Source organism: Myotis nattereri (assembly GCF_964212035.1).
Source record: "Myotis nattereri genome assembly, chromosome: 2".
In the NCBI taxonomy this organism is placed as follows: Eukaryota; Metazoa; Chordata; class Mammalia; order Chiroptera; family Vespertilionidae; genus Myotis; species Myotis nattereri.
In genome coordinates this window covers 71,669,992-71,683,100 of record NC_138076.1, presented here as the reverse complement: position 1 = coordinate 71,683,100, position 13,109 = coordinate 71,669,992, and the positions used below count along the sequence as shown (strand labels likewise).

Here is a 13,109-nt window from a genome sequence, read left to right as displayed (position 1 = left end):
GGCCTGTTGCACGAAGAGATTCATGCAATAGGCCTTCCCTTCCCTTGGCTGCTGGCACCGGTTTTCCTCCAGCACCGGGGACCCAGGCCTTCACTCTGGCTGGGCTCCGGCCAGAGCCCTCCCCCCCCCCCCCCCAGCCGTCAGGCCTCTGGGATCCGCTGATTCCGGGGCCTTGAGGCCTCGTGGCTCCGCCCACCCCAGGGCTGTGAGGCCTCCCAGCTCCGCTGATCCCGGCTGTGAGGCCCCGCGGCTCCACTGATCTCAGGGCTGTGAGGCCTCATTGCTCCGCAGGCTTCAAGTACGTTTGGCTTCCCTCCACCTCTTGGAGCCTAGTATGCAAATTAACCGCCATCTTTGTTGGCGGTTATTTTGCATATCGCCCTGATTAGCCAATGGGAAGTGCAGCGAAGGTATGGTCAATTACTCTTTTTGTCTTTTATTAGGTAGGATATAAATACTTACGCACATAAAATGAATTAAAAACAAAATGTAGAGGAAGAAAATGGCACTGTGGCTGCAGAGGCGGCAGCAACTACAGTGTCCCCCAGGGAGAGGGGCGACAGCGAGGCTGAGCCAGAGATGGAGCCCATCGCTGGTAGCGAGGCTGGTACTGACACCCTCCCGGTCACGGCCACTGAAGCAATGGGCAGCCGTCCACTCCTCAGGCCAACGAGTAACCACTCGAGCCACCGCAGGAGCTTGCTCGCAGCTGGGAGGGAAGAGCCCACCCTCCCCCCTTCCCCCTTCCCCTTCCCCCACGCCCCTGCCCAACCAGCCCCGGCTCCCGAGGAGCGCCAGGAGCTACCTCTGCCCCAGCCCGCAGCTCATCCCCGGCTCGGAGGTGCGGGTCATGCTGGACCACATCGTTGAGGACGCACTCGTCGTGTCCTTCCGCCTTGGGGAGAAGCTCTTCCCCAGGGTCCTCACGGATCTGTCCAGAAGATACGAAGTGCAGACTCCGATTCACTGCTCTCCATTCTGTTTCCTGCAACAGCACACACACGGATGGTATCTCACCTGTTTGGAAATGGCTTATTTTAGTTTGGGCCGCACGGGATCCCTGTGACAGTATTTACCAAAAGGGAATATAAGGATAACCCTGAAGCCATGCAGCTCCAAAGTAATACATTCTAGAAGGGACAGACGTCAAGTGTGAAGTGAATGGTGCTGTTCCCGACAACCCTTCTCCTGTCCCGCCACCTGAGCCGAGCTTGGCTGAAAGCCTGCGGACTTCCAAACCACCACCACTCTTCCCTGAAGGAGCACCTTACCCGCCCCCTTTGTTTATCAGGGACACATATAACCAATCAATACCTCAGCTACTCCTGGGAAAATTAAGCGACCCAAATGAAAAATGTGCAGGGAAGAATCTACTTCAATAATGAAAGCTATTAAACTACGACCCAGGCAAGTCCTATGTGACAAATGTACAAACAGTGTTGTTGCTGAAAAGAAGGAAATTAGAAAAGGTAGTAGTGCAAGTGACTCTTCTAAACATGAAGATAGGAAATGGAGAAATGAAAGTGTACCTATTATGAACAAAAAACTGAAAGCTGACCATAAAGTGGATGGGGAAAAGCAACATGAAAGCCAGAAAAGAAACGCTGTGTTGAAGGTTTCAAATATTGCTCACAGCAGAGGTAGAGTAGTCAAAGTCCCTGCTCAGGCGAAGACATCAAAAGCTCAGTTAAGTACTAAAAAAGCGCTCCAGAGTAAGAACATGGATCATGCAAAAGCTCGGGAAGTGTTGACAATTGCCAAAGAAAAGGCACAAAAGAAGCAACGTGCAACCTCTGCATCCAGAAATGCACATTCAAAAGTCCATTTCACACGTCGAAATCAGAATCCTAGCTCAGGTTCCTTTCCACCCCGGGTTCGTTTAAAACCACAAAGGTACAGGAATGAAGAAAATGACTCTTCTCTGAAGATGAGACTTGAGAAAATGCGGAGTGGCAAGCTGGCACCCAAGCCCCAGTCTCATTGCACCTCCACCCGCTCAGCAGGTGAGGCCCCTTCAGAAAATCAGAGTCCCTCAACAGGCCCTGAAGAGGCCAGCAGTGAGGTTCAGGACACAAATGAAGTGCTTGTGCCTGGTGAGCAGGAACCACAGACACGGGGCAAAAAGGGCAGCAAAGGCAATATCTCTGTGTACATGACCCTAAAGCAAAAGAAGCCTGGCTTTTCCGGTGCTTCAGTGTGTAGCGTTGATAGCACAGATGATTTGAAATCCTCCATCTCTGTGTGTAGTTCTTCTGAAAGCTTTGATTTTCTTCCAGGCAGTATGCCTGCACCTTCCACCTCCTCCGCATCCTCTTCTTCAAAGGAAAAGAAAAAGCTCAGTAATTCCTTGAAAATTAAAGTCTTTTCCAAAAACGCATCACACCAGATGGCAGGACCATCTGTGTAGGGGACATGGCTCCCCTTGGTGACCAGCCCGTATTCTTACTATAACTGTGGGTCGGAAAGATAACAGCCTCTTAGTTCGACAGGAGGCCCGTATTTCAAGGTTCGGGTCTCCAACAACATCTTTCCTTGCTCTATCGCAACTGTCCCCCTTTTTAGAAAACTTCCAGTCACGCTTTAATAGAGAAAGGGCCTGTATCGCAAGGCTATCACAGAGGCAGCTAAGGCTGCCAAGCAGCTGACCCCGGAAGTACGGGCTATGTTGACACAATTTGAAACATGAACACGGACAGTAAGGTAGGCAAGAACCACTGAAAGGTACCACAGATTTTTCTAATCTAGTTAGGAGGAACTTCTGCAAAATAGCCTGGCCAAATTGGAGAGAGAAATTGAACTCAATTGGCTGTTTTTTTTTTTTTTTTTAAATAAAAACTTACCTTATAGCCATTTTTAGACTGAGAAGCTAAACTAAACAAGCAATCAAATTTCGTCTTAAGGTTGTGAGATTTTAGTAGTATTTTTCAGCTTTAAAGTCTAAAACCATCCAAAGGCACAGGAGCCATAGCCTCAACTGAAAATGAATTTTTGCAGGGACTATTGCCATTTGTACCTAGTACTGTGTGTAGGTGTGCATATATACACATAAATATGGGTGTGTATATACATACATACTATATATAAATAGAATCTAGCCTGTCACTATGTGACACAGGTTGCATATTTGGGATTATAGTAAGTAAGGGCTGCTGAGCTGGGGGAAATAGTGTGGATATTTAATGACTACTTGTTTTTAAATTAATGAACACTTAACCTTTCTATGTGCATAATGATACAAGAGCTTGATATTTAGGTGTTTGACGAACAGATGCTTGCTATTCAGTTTCAGACTGGGGAAATAGCACAGTGTTTGGGATTAAGATTGTCAAGGCTGGCTAGGTTTGAATCATCACTCTCTCTTCTTTGTTCAATGAGGATGTAACAAAAACTTTCAAATTTCTGGTTTGAGAGATCAGATAGATTTGTTTATCTTTGGATATGTAAATAGTTGGTTGCTAAATTTGGTAAGATTACTCCTGACTGGCTGTTTCTAAATTCTTAGGATATGTTCTGATGAATTACTTTTTATGAATTGTCATGTGTGTAATTATTGCCTTTTGGATGTACCTAATTTGATAACTTTAAAAAATATTTCCGTTTAAGGTATCTGTTTGCAGGTCAGAAAATGAGAAAATGTAGTTGTGTAATGCTCTGAAATGTAAAAAAAACAAGCTGTAAATAAAATCGACTAAATAAAAAAATATATAGTGTCTATATAAAGAAACTAGAGGCCTGATGCACAAAATTTGTGCAAGAGTAGGCCTCTCTTCCCTGGCTGCGAGTATTGGTTTCCCTCTGGCACCCAGGACCCAGGCTTCCCTCACAGCCCCGGCTTCGTCTGGAAAGATGTCTGGTCTAATTAGCATATTACACTTTTATTATTATAGATCGTTATTGTGAAAGACAGAAAAATGGTATTCTTATTCAATTATCTTTTTTTCACCTTTATGTAATTCTATCTAATTTGGCTTCTCTTCCATTTTTTTTTCTTCTCTTCTTTCTCCATCTTCACTACAACTTTCCTAAATAAAGCATCTTAATTATGATAAAGTAAGTATACCATCAGCCCATTGACTCTTTTAGTAAAATGAGTTTGTTGGATGAAAGTTATATTGAATGACCTTGATATTAACAAAGGACTTTTACTTGTGTATCTGATTTGATTTATTATTTTCTCTGTCAAATAAAGGAAAACCTGCTTTGGTGTTTTCTGTTTATGGGATAAAATCTAAAGCATTTTCCAGATAAAAGTTGCATACCTTGAAGCAGAGGCTAAATTTATTTGCTCCCAGAAAAAGCCAGTCTGGGAAAGCATCTGTGTAACACAGCAACTCAATGTGTTTATAATAATTCACCATTAATTTCTAAGAAATAACCATATTCAACCTAGTTCAAATTGGAGAGTTAATTGGAGTTGTGATAAGAACCACCTTTTGTGGGTCTTTAAAGTCTTGTATGCTGTCACTAATTTTTGAGATTATCCCAGTTTTACAGTATTAATTTACATTATTAATTTTGAGCAGGATGAATTACACTAAGTCATTCATTTTCCTTTGTCTTTTGTAATAGATCTTAGCCTGTAAGTTATGTAACTATATGGAGATTATACGAATGATAGTTACAACTAAAAATCAAGTATCTGGCCCTAACCGCTTTGGCTCAGTGGATAGAGCGTCAGCCTGCGGACTCAAGGGTCCCAGGTTCGATTCCGGTCAAGGGCATGTACCTTGGTTACTGGCACATCCCCAGTAGGGAGTGTGCAGGAGGCAGCTGATCGATGTTTCTCTCTCATTGATGTTTCTAACTCTCTATCCTTCTCCCTTCCTCTCTGTAAAAAATCAATAAAATATATTTTAAAAAAAATAAAAAGTAAAAATCAAGTATCTGAAGAATTACCTCTGGATTGGTACAGGGACCCACTACTATGCCATTTATATCTGAATGTGGCATCTTTTTTTCATCTCTAGGAATATTTCTTTTACTACCTTATTGAGTATTTCTCTCTTCCAAACTTTCTTCTTCCCCATGATGGAAATTAATTAAATACCTTCTGGGACTTTTGTACTACATGCATGTTATCTCTTAACTTGTCACTCATTCTTTTCCATACTGTGTTGCTTTTATACCACATTCTATTAAAAATATAATTCTTCACAATTTTAGCTAGTAATTTACTTTTCACATTTTACTTATAAGGCAAGTTTTAATACTATAAATGTTTATTTTTTATTTATCCTTCTTTAATTTTAGAAGTTAATATTTGTATATTAATTTCACAAAATTTCTAGTAATTTTTTTATGTTTAATGTCCACTTTAATACCTATCTACATGTTAATTACACCCATTAAATTTTTACTGTACTTGCCTTATTTATTGTTCCATTGGAATTTACTTCTTTGCTGACTTTAACATATCTTTAGTGACAGTACTGGTTTACACTAAATGTTAATATTTATATTCCTGCTGGTCTTTATATTTGGTCATTCTTGTTTACCTCTCAAGGAGAATAGGTTATGCTTAGGTTACTGCTGCCTCAGAAGATAGTCATGTGGAATATGACAAGACTAGACTCTTGATTATAGGCAACAACACTTGCTTGCTTCTTGGTTTATGAGTATCATAACTGCTCACCAATTTTGAGGGTACAGAGAGCACTTTATTGACTTGACACACTTTCATAATTGTTTTAGTTAGGAAGAAAATGTTCCTGCTAATGTTCAAATGGAAGAAGCAAAAAGATCAAGATGCCATGATTTTTAAAATAAATTTAATTAATTGATACCTAGTTGGTTGCTCCTAGGCAACATCATGTTTCTTGTCTTTATCAGATTTTTATATGTAATTATCATAGCACCGTGATCAAACTTCTCAGAATGCGTCTTTCTTGGGTTATCTTCTGAACTTATATCTATAAATTTGTTTTCCTGTAGATGAATATGATCCTATCAGGTTCCTACATTTCATTGGGAATCTTCATAACTTGATTTCTGTTGATTGCATCCACCTGAAGAATGAACAGTTTATGGAATATATATGCATATATATGGTTGTATACACACATATATATATGGTGCATTGAAGAATTGATTGACCTTAGCCCTCAACTTCTGGAAGATAACCTCAAATCCCTTAAAATATGCCCCACTGACATATCTTTTATCATGCCTGATTGAAGTATCTTTGCTTGTGTGGGATTTGGATCACAGTGAATAGCATAATGCAATTTAGAATGGGTGCTGTACATTGCAGATAGAACAGGTGGGGACTGGCCACACCAGAAGGTAGCCTTGTGATTTAGGGTAAGGCTTTGCAATACAGAGTATCATCTGACCCCTTGAAGGGCTAGAGTTTGAAATCAACCACATGGGAAATCAGAAGACTTCCTAATGGTAGAGCCTAGATCAGGGGTGGGCAACCCCTGGCATGCGTGCCAAACATGGCAAGCCAGTAACTTTTGCTGGCACGCGAAATCCTCTTTTATAATCTTCCATTTACAATTTTTTTCTTAATATCGACTTTTTTATTTTTCAGATAAATTCAGGGTAGGTGTATCTTAGATAAATAAATAATTTTACATATCATGTATACATTAAAAAATAAATGTATTTTTCATCATCATATACTGTGTTTTTGTCACTCGAATGAATTTTATTATTTCTTCAAGGTTCTTCACATACGTACACCTTAAGATATATCAAGTAGGCGTAACATGTTCTCAGAAAATTAGGGTTGGCACGCAGAAGAATTTTGAGTCAGAGATTTTGCTGGTTTTGGCCCACACTCACAAAAAGGTTGCTCACCCCTGGCCTAGATGATGGTGCCACAATCAATCTCTGAATTTGGGCCCTGGGTGAACTTCCATGGTTTGCAATACTCCACACATACTGTCACACAATGAAGCAGGATCACCGGTTTCAAGAGATAGTTGTGGGTATTGTGAGAAAAGTTATACTTTTTATACATATAATTTGAAAGAAGGGCTGGCATAATTTGCTGAGAGAGTGTATAGGAGGCACAGAGAATGGATAATTGTAGGTAAGTGTTTTGCATTGAACAACTGAAAGAATAAATGTGCCATTTACATAGGTATAAAAATTAGGGGCGAGAAAAAATAATTTGGTTTTGTTATAATATACACTGAGTGGCCAGATTATTATGACTACCTGACGTTTGTAGGCAAATTAGCTATAATTTCCCGCTGAAGTTGCTAGAGGGCCAGATCATTATAAACGTCTGAATAGCACAACATACCTAAGTAGCGTTGGTGATCAAGTTCATCCTATCATGTTGATGGCATATCCCAATGGAGATGGCTTCTTCCAACAAGACAATGTGCCATGCCACGGTGCTCGTATTGAAGTATGGTAGCAATCATCTCAGGTAGAAACTGTAGTTTAACTTTAACCCTGCTGTTTGGCTTCTGTACTTACTTGTTTTGTTTAACAATAAGAAAAGTTACTTTGATTTTCTGAATTGTATAAATCATCCCATTCGATTGAATGCCTTATTGATTGTAACGTGACTATCCCATTGATTGAGATCTTACTGGTTTTAGAAAGCAAATTCCTCTGTACCTGGGAACCAGGACAACACAATTATCCCAAGACCTGAGGGTTCCAGATAATGTTTCCCTGTCAACTCAATGGTCCTGAGACCCGAGGGCTCTAAATAATGTGTTTCTATCAACTCAGTGGTCCGAAGACCCAAAACTATAATTAATCTTTGTAGATAACTAATCGGCTCAATCTCGCTTCTATAACTGCTTTGTGCAAACCAGGGTCCTCATTCCAAACCCTGGGATGTAATCAATACCTTTGTGATTTTTGCCTATATAAATCTGGTGTTTCGGCCATCTTATCACTATGAGATTTGGGAGAGCAAGATGCCCCCTCATAGTCCCAGATTTGCAATAAATATGACTCCTTAATTCGACTTCTTGAGGTGTCCTTCTGTAATTCGCGGGGTACATTACAACAGTATTGTGCAGGAGTGGTTTCAAGAACATGAGGGAGACTTTACCTTGCTTAGGTGGCCCCCCAATCACCAGATCTCAATCCAATTGAGCATTTGTGGGACAAAGTTAAAAGAGCCATCAGGCAGCTGGTTCCACAACCATCAAATCTCACAGAACTGGACAGTGATATTCATCAGGCATGGTGTCAGATTCCTTGCATCACCTTTCAACATCTCGTGGAGTCAATGCCAAGAATAATCGTCGCAGTATTGAAGGCAAAAGGTGGCCCAACGAAGTACTGTTGGGGTGGTCAGAATACTCTGGCTGGTCATAATAATCTGGCCACTCAGTCTATGTGAATGCCTTTTAGTCTTGCTAGGCAAGTATTGAGAAGACAGTTGAACTTACCAGTTTAGAGTATAATCTAAAGTTTCTACAATGTATTTTTACATTTTCGTTTAAAAAACCCCCCAAAAAAACCTTAAGCTAGGAGAGTAAATGTGTTCACCCATTAGTATGAAAGATTAGAATAATTTAAAAACTAGATAATAGTAACCAGCAAAAGAAACTGAGACATGACCATGAGAATTAGGGAAATATCTAGTAGAGTTTGCTATTCTGGAAGCTGAGTGATGTTAGTACTTAAGAAGAAAAAAAAAAGGCATAATAAATGGTTTCTAACGATGATGATATATCAAATAAGATGAAGTCTGAGAACTCACTATTGGGTTTAACAGAATGAAGGTTATAGCTGAATTGGACAAGTTCAGTTTTATCAGGGTTTTGGAGATAAAATTTTGATTAATGAAAGTATTTTGTGAATATTATGAGATAAATTTTAGCTAATATAGATAAATCTTTCAAAGAGGTGCTTCAAATAGAAGAGAGAAATGAGCAGTAACTAAAGGTGGAAGTATAGGGGCAGCAGAGTTTCTATTTTTAGTAATGGGAGAAATAAAAAAATATGTATATTCAAGAAAATAATCCAACAGGAAATGCAGGAGACAGAGAAATTATGAAAGCAATACATTGAGACTGTGTCAGGTAATGGGTGTATGTAAATAAGGGCATTGAAAAATCTTAGAAAGGAACTGACAGTTAAAACATAGAAATACAATAGAAAGCAGGTTATATAGTTAACAGGTTGGTATGTGCATGGATATGAGTGTAGGGACTGATGATACATTTCTTGTCATACAGGAAGCAAATTTAGATAAAAGTAAGTATGGAAAGGAGGTATTGAAAATTTGGAAAGAGAAGTTAAAAAGTAGGCATGTAGAAAAGAGGGAAAATAGAGAATTATAGTATGAACATTAATAGGATTAAGAGTCTAGTTGAGAGTTATAAACATGAAATTAAATTGAGGCTAGTCAGCAAGGTTGCCAGTTTACCTGTAAGCATGGTCAGTTACTTGGGTACAGCTTAGAGTTGGCGGAGAGATGGCTTTGATGAGTATTGATGAATTGGTAAGTAAAGACTCCAGAGTTAAGGGATGGGGATGATTTGAAGATGTATAACGGGGAATGATTATGGAAAATATGAACATAATAAAGTTGAGAGTCAGTGAAATGTGATTAAATGAACAAATTGTAGGTTCTGGTAAATTTGAAGAATTACCGAAAACAGATTATGAGGAAAACATGAATGTTAAAGACGAGAGATAGAAAATGGATGGCCTGAAAAATGGATTATGGTGGGTAAATTGTTATTTGGGATAAAAGCCAGGGAGTGACTTTGAGAATGAGCGACTAAAACAAGAGAAGTATAGATTATTAACAGGACAAGACATTCTTATGAATATATTGTATTATTTTGTCAGTTCTTCCGTAGACAGTGGTTTACTAGGTTAAATGGTATATATATTTTCAAGCTTTTGATGTATTACTTGAAACATTGTGGCAATTTATATTTTTAAATGCATCTATTAATATACTTATTTACCTATATTATTATTGACTTTAGATATTACTATATTTTAATCATTTCTTATTTGAGGAAATGATTATAGTATTTCAGTAATTTATAGATATTTCTTCTTAGTGATAACTAAGGTGTTATATTTCTATTGTTCATTTGTATATTTTCATTTGCTACTTTCTAATGGAATATAAGACACAAACTCTATTCAAGTTATTTGAAACTCGTTTGAGTAACCACATAGCCATAATAAGAGATCACTGAGCTATAAATATTATATTCAATATCATATTGTTTTGGTTGTGTCTCTATATCTTATATACATGGAGAGAAATAACTTCTGATTTTTTGCAATAAATTGGTAATTTGCCATGATATAGATAGTAAAATTTATAATAGTAACAACAACAATAAAAAAGTATTGTGGGACAAGAATGGAACTTTCAAAACAGGGAATGATATTTTCAAAGTCCGTCCATATTGTAGTAAATGGCAGTATTTCACCGTTCCTGATGACTGAGTAGTATCCCATTGTATATACATATACCCCATCTTCTTTAGCCAATCATCTATTGAAGAACACTTTGGTTATTGCCATGCTAAGCAAAATAAGTCAGACAGAAAAAGTTAAGAACCATATGATTTCACTCATATGAGGATATAAAAATAAAAGCAACAAGTAAACCAACAAGGAAAACAAACAAAAACTCATAGGTATAGTTTTTGTTTGAAAAACATTATGTTGGTTACCAGAGTGAGGGGGGTGAAGGGGTACTAAAGGGTAAATGGGGTTAAATATACAGTGATGGGAGATTATTTGACTTTGAGTGGTGGGCACACAATGCAATATGAAGATTGTGTATCACGAAAATGTTTTTTTGAAACCTATATAATCTCATTACCTGCCACCCCAATAAATTTAATACAAATTTTTTTAAAAATAAAAAGAGGTAATGAGATATAGACTTCCTTTAACTTCTTTGGGTAAATTCATGGCTACAAGGCAATTAGGAAAAATTATCCATTATCAAGTTAGAGGGACGTTTGGACCAATTTTTTAAATATTTTTTAATCTTATGGATTTAACATAAGGCTATAAAATTGGAACTTGTGATTATCACCTAGGCACTAATATTTGGGTAAGTTAATTGCAAGTGAATGACCTTTGACAGGATTATCCAAGATGATTTATAAAAATTCGGATCCTGAAACCTCCGAAGACATTTTGGTAGTACCATGCAATCTGCATTTTAACAAGTTCCCCAGGTGACACTTCTACTCACAATTTAGAGTATCACTGGTAAAAACAAACTAACATATTGCACACTTAATTATGTTAGAGATTGTGAGAATATGGCAAACAATCTTTTATTTCTCTGAGCAATGCTGTCACCATGAACACTGATATTCATTAAGAGGAAAAGTTAAAAATAAAAGTCTCAATAAACATCATATGCATCATATGTTAGTAACTCTCCATTAACATGAAACAAATATGCCAGATGGTAAGTGCCCTACTTACAAAACTTGGAGAATTGACTGATTCCCAAGCAGAGATCCCTGGAAAGTAATTTGTGTCACTCAAGGCAACCAAACATAGTGATAAAGTGCATGCAGTGTTCATGAAAATGACTGGATTCAAACTGAGGCGCTTGAACATGTGTCATTAGGCAACAGAGAGCATGTTGATTAAATAAGAAGTCTTTCACCCCAAGTCCTGGACCAGAGAGCCAAAATAAAATAGTGGTAGAGCCCTGGCTGGTTTGGCTCAGTGGATAGAGTGTGGGACTGCGGACTGCAGGGGTCCCAGGTTCGATATTCTGGTTAAGGGCACATGCCCCAGTTATGGGCTCAATCCCCAGTTGGGGATATGCAGGAGGCAGCCAATCAATGATTCTCTCTCATCATTGATGTTTCTATCTCTCGCTCCTTCTCCCTTCCTTTCTGAAATCAATAAAAATATATTTAAAAATAATAATAAAATAAAATAGTGGTAGAATGACTTTCTAAAATTCCTAAGTATTAAACTTCACTTTTGGATATGTATCATATTTATACATAGCATCATATTAATATAATACATATAATATATATGAATTATTGTTTAGCTACCATAAATGACTACAGTGAGCAAAGAAACATTATATGCTCAAAATCTCCTTGTACTTTTAGACATCCTCGCATAAATATAGCCTTTTGTAAGTGTATTAGGTCTTCAGGTGGCTCAGGCATCACCATTTAAATTATTTTAATTCTGAATGGTGACTGTGCATTGCCTTTTTAAAGATTAATTCCAAATTGTAGACACATATTTTTTAAAGATATGCAACAAAATACTAGTAAAACCAGAAATGATATTAAACCAGATATAATATTAAACCATAAATAATGTTTTTAAGAATTTTCCTAGACATTTAACAAAGGTTCTCTGTCATATATACTTTTTAAACCAACTGATTTAGAAATTTATCTTCAAATAAGCTTATAAAAAACTGAGTATGAGATAGCTTAAATAATTCAAATCCAAGTTTGTCTGAGGGATTCAAAATCAAAAGCTTTATATTTTACACTAAAATGTTTTATATTGCTAATAAAATTCTTTTTGTATTCAATTTATACAATATAGACAGTTATATGCTTACTATTTTCTGATTTTAAAGTTAATACTATTTTGGTAGTAATTTGGTAAATGCAGAAGCATTTACATGCTTCTATCCACAGAGATCAATTATGAATCTTGGTGTGTGCATATGCATGTTTTGTATAGATTTTTTTCTATGTTTACCTATGTATCTATATACCTATGTCTCTATTGCGTATTGGTCATCTATCTATCTATCTACCTATCTATCATCTATCATCTGTCACCTATCTATGTATCTTCCTACCGATCTATTTCATCCTATCTATATAGTTATGCTTTCCTTTTTTTTCCCTTTTTTTTAAAGCACCATTCTTTTGAAAACAAACCTGGATCTTTGAGGACCTTCACATTCTTCATCTAAAAATGTTTTCATGAGAGTTCCAAGTTCTTATCTGGCTCTATTGCTGGTTGGTTTAGGAATAAGCAACTGGCTTGTTATAATCTTTTTCGAGAATATCTTCAGATCAAAATCAGGAGAAAAGTTCATTATTCTGTTATATTAGAAATTGTAAAATATAATATGTAGGATCTGTCAATAAATATTTATCCTACCACATGGAGAAAAGCAGGATGTAATGGGGGGAAAGAAAACA

General features: G+C 37.4%; 1 pseudogene across 1 annotated transcript; it reads left to right on the top strand.

Annotated features, from left to right (window-relative positions):
* The first annotated feature begins 826 nt into the window (after positions 1-826).
* LOC308514713 (PWWP domain-containing protein 2A-like) lies at positions 827-2,686 on the top strand (annotated as a pseudogene). The gene is made up of 2 exons: positions 827-943; positions 1,042-2,686. The product of its transcript is annotated as a PWWP domain-containing protein 2A-like (transcript).
* The last annotated feature ends 10,423 nt before the right edge of the window (positions 2,687-13,109 follow it).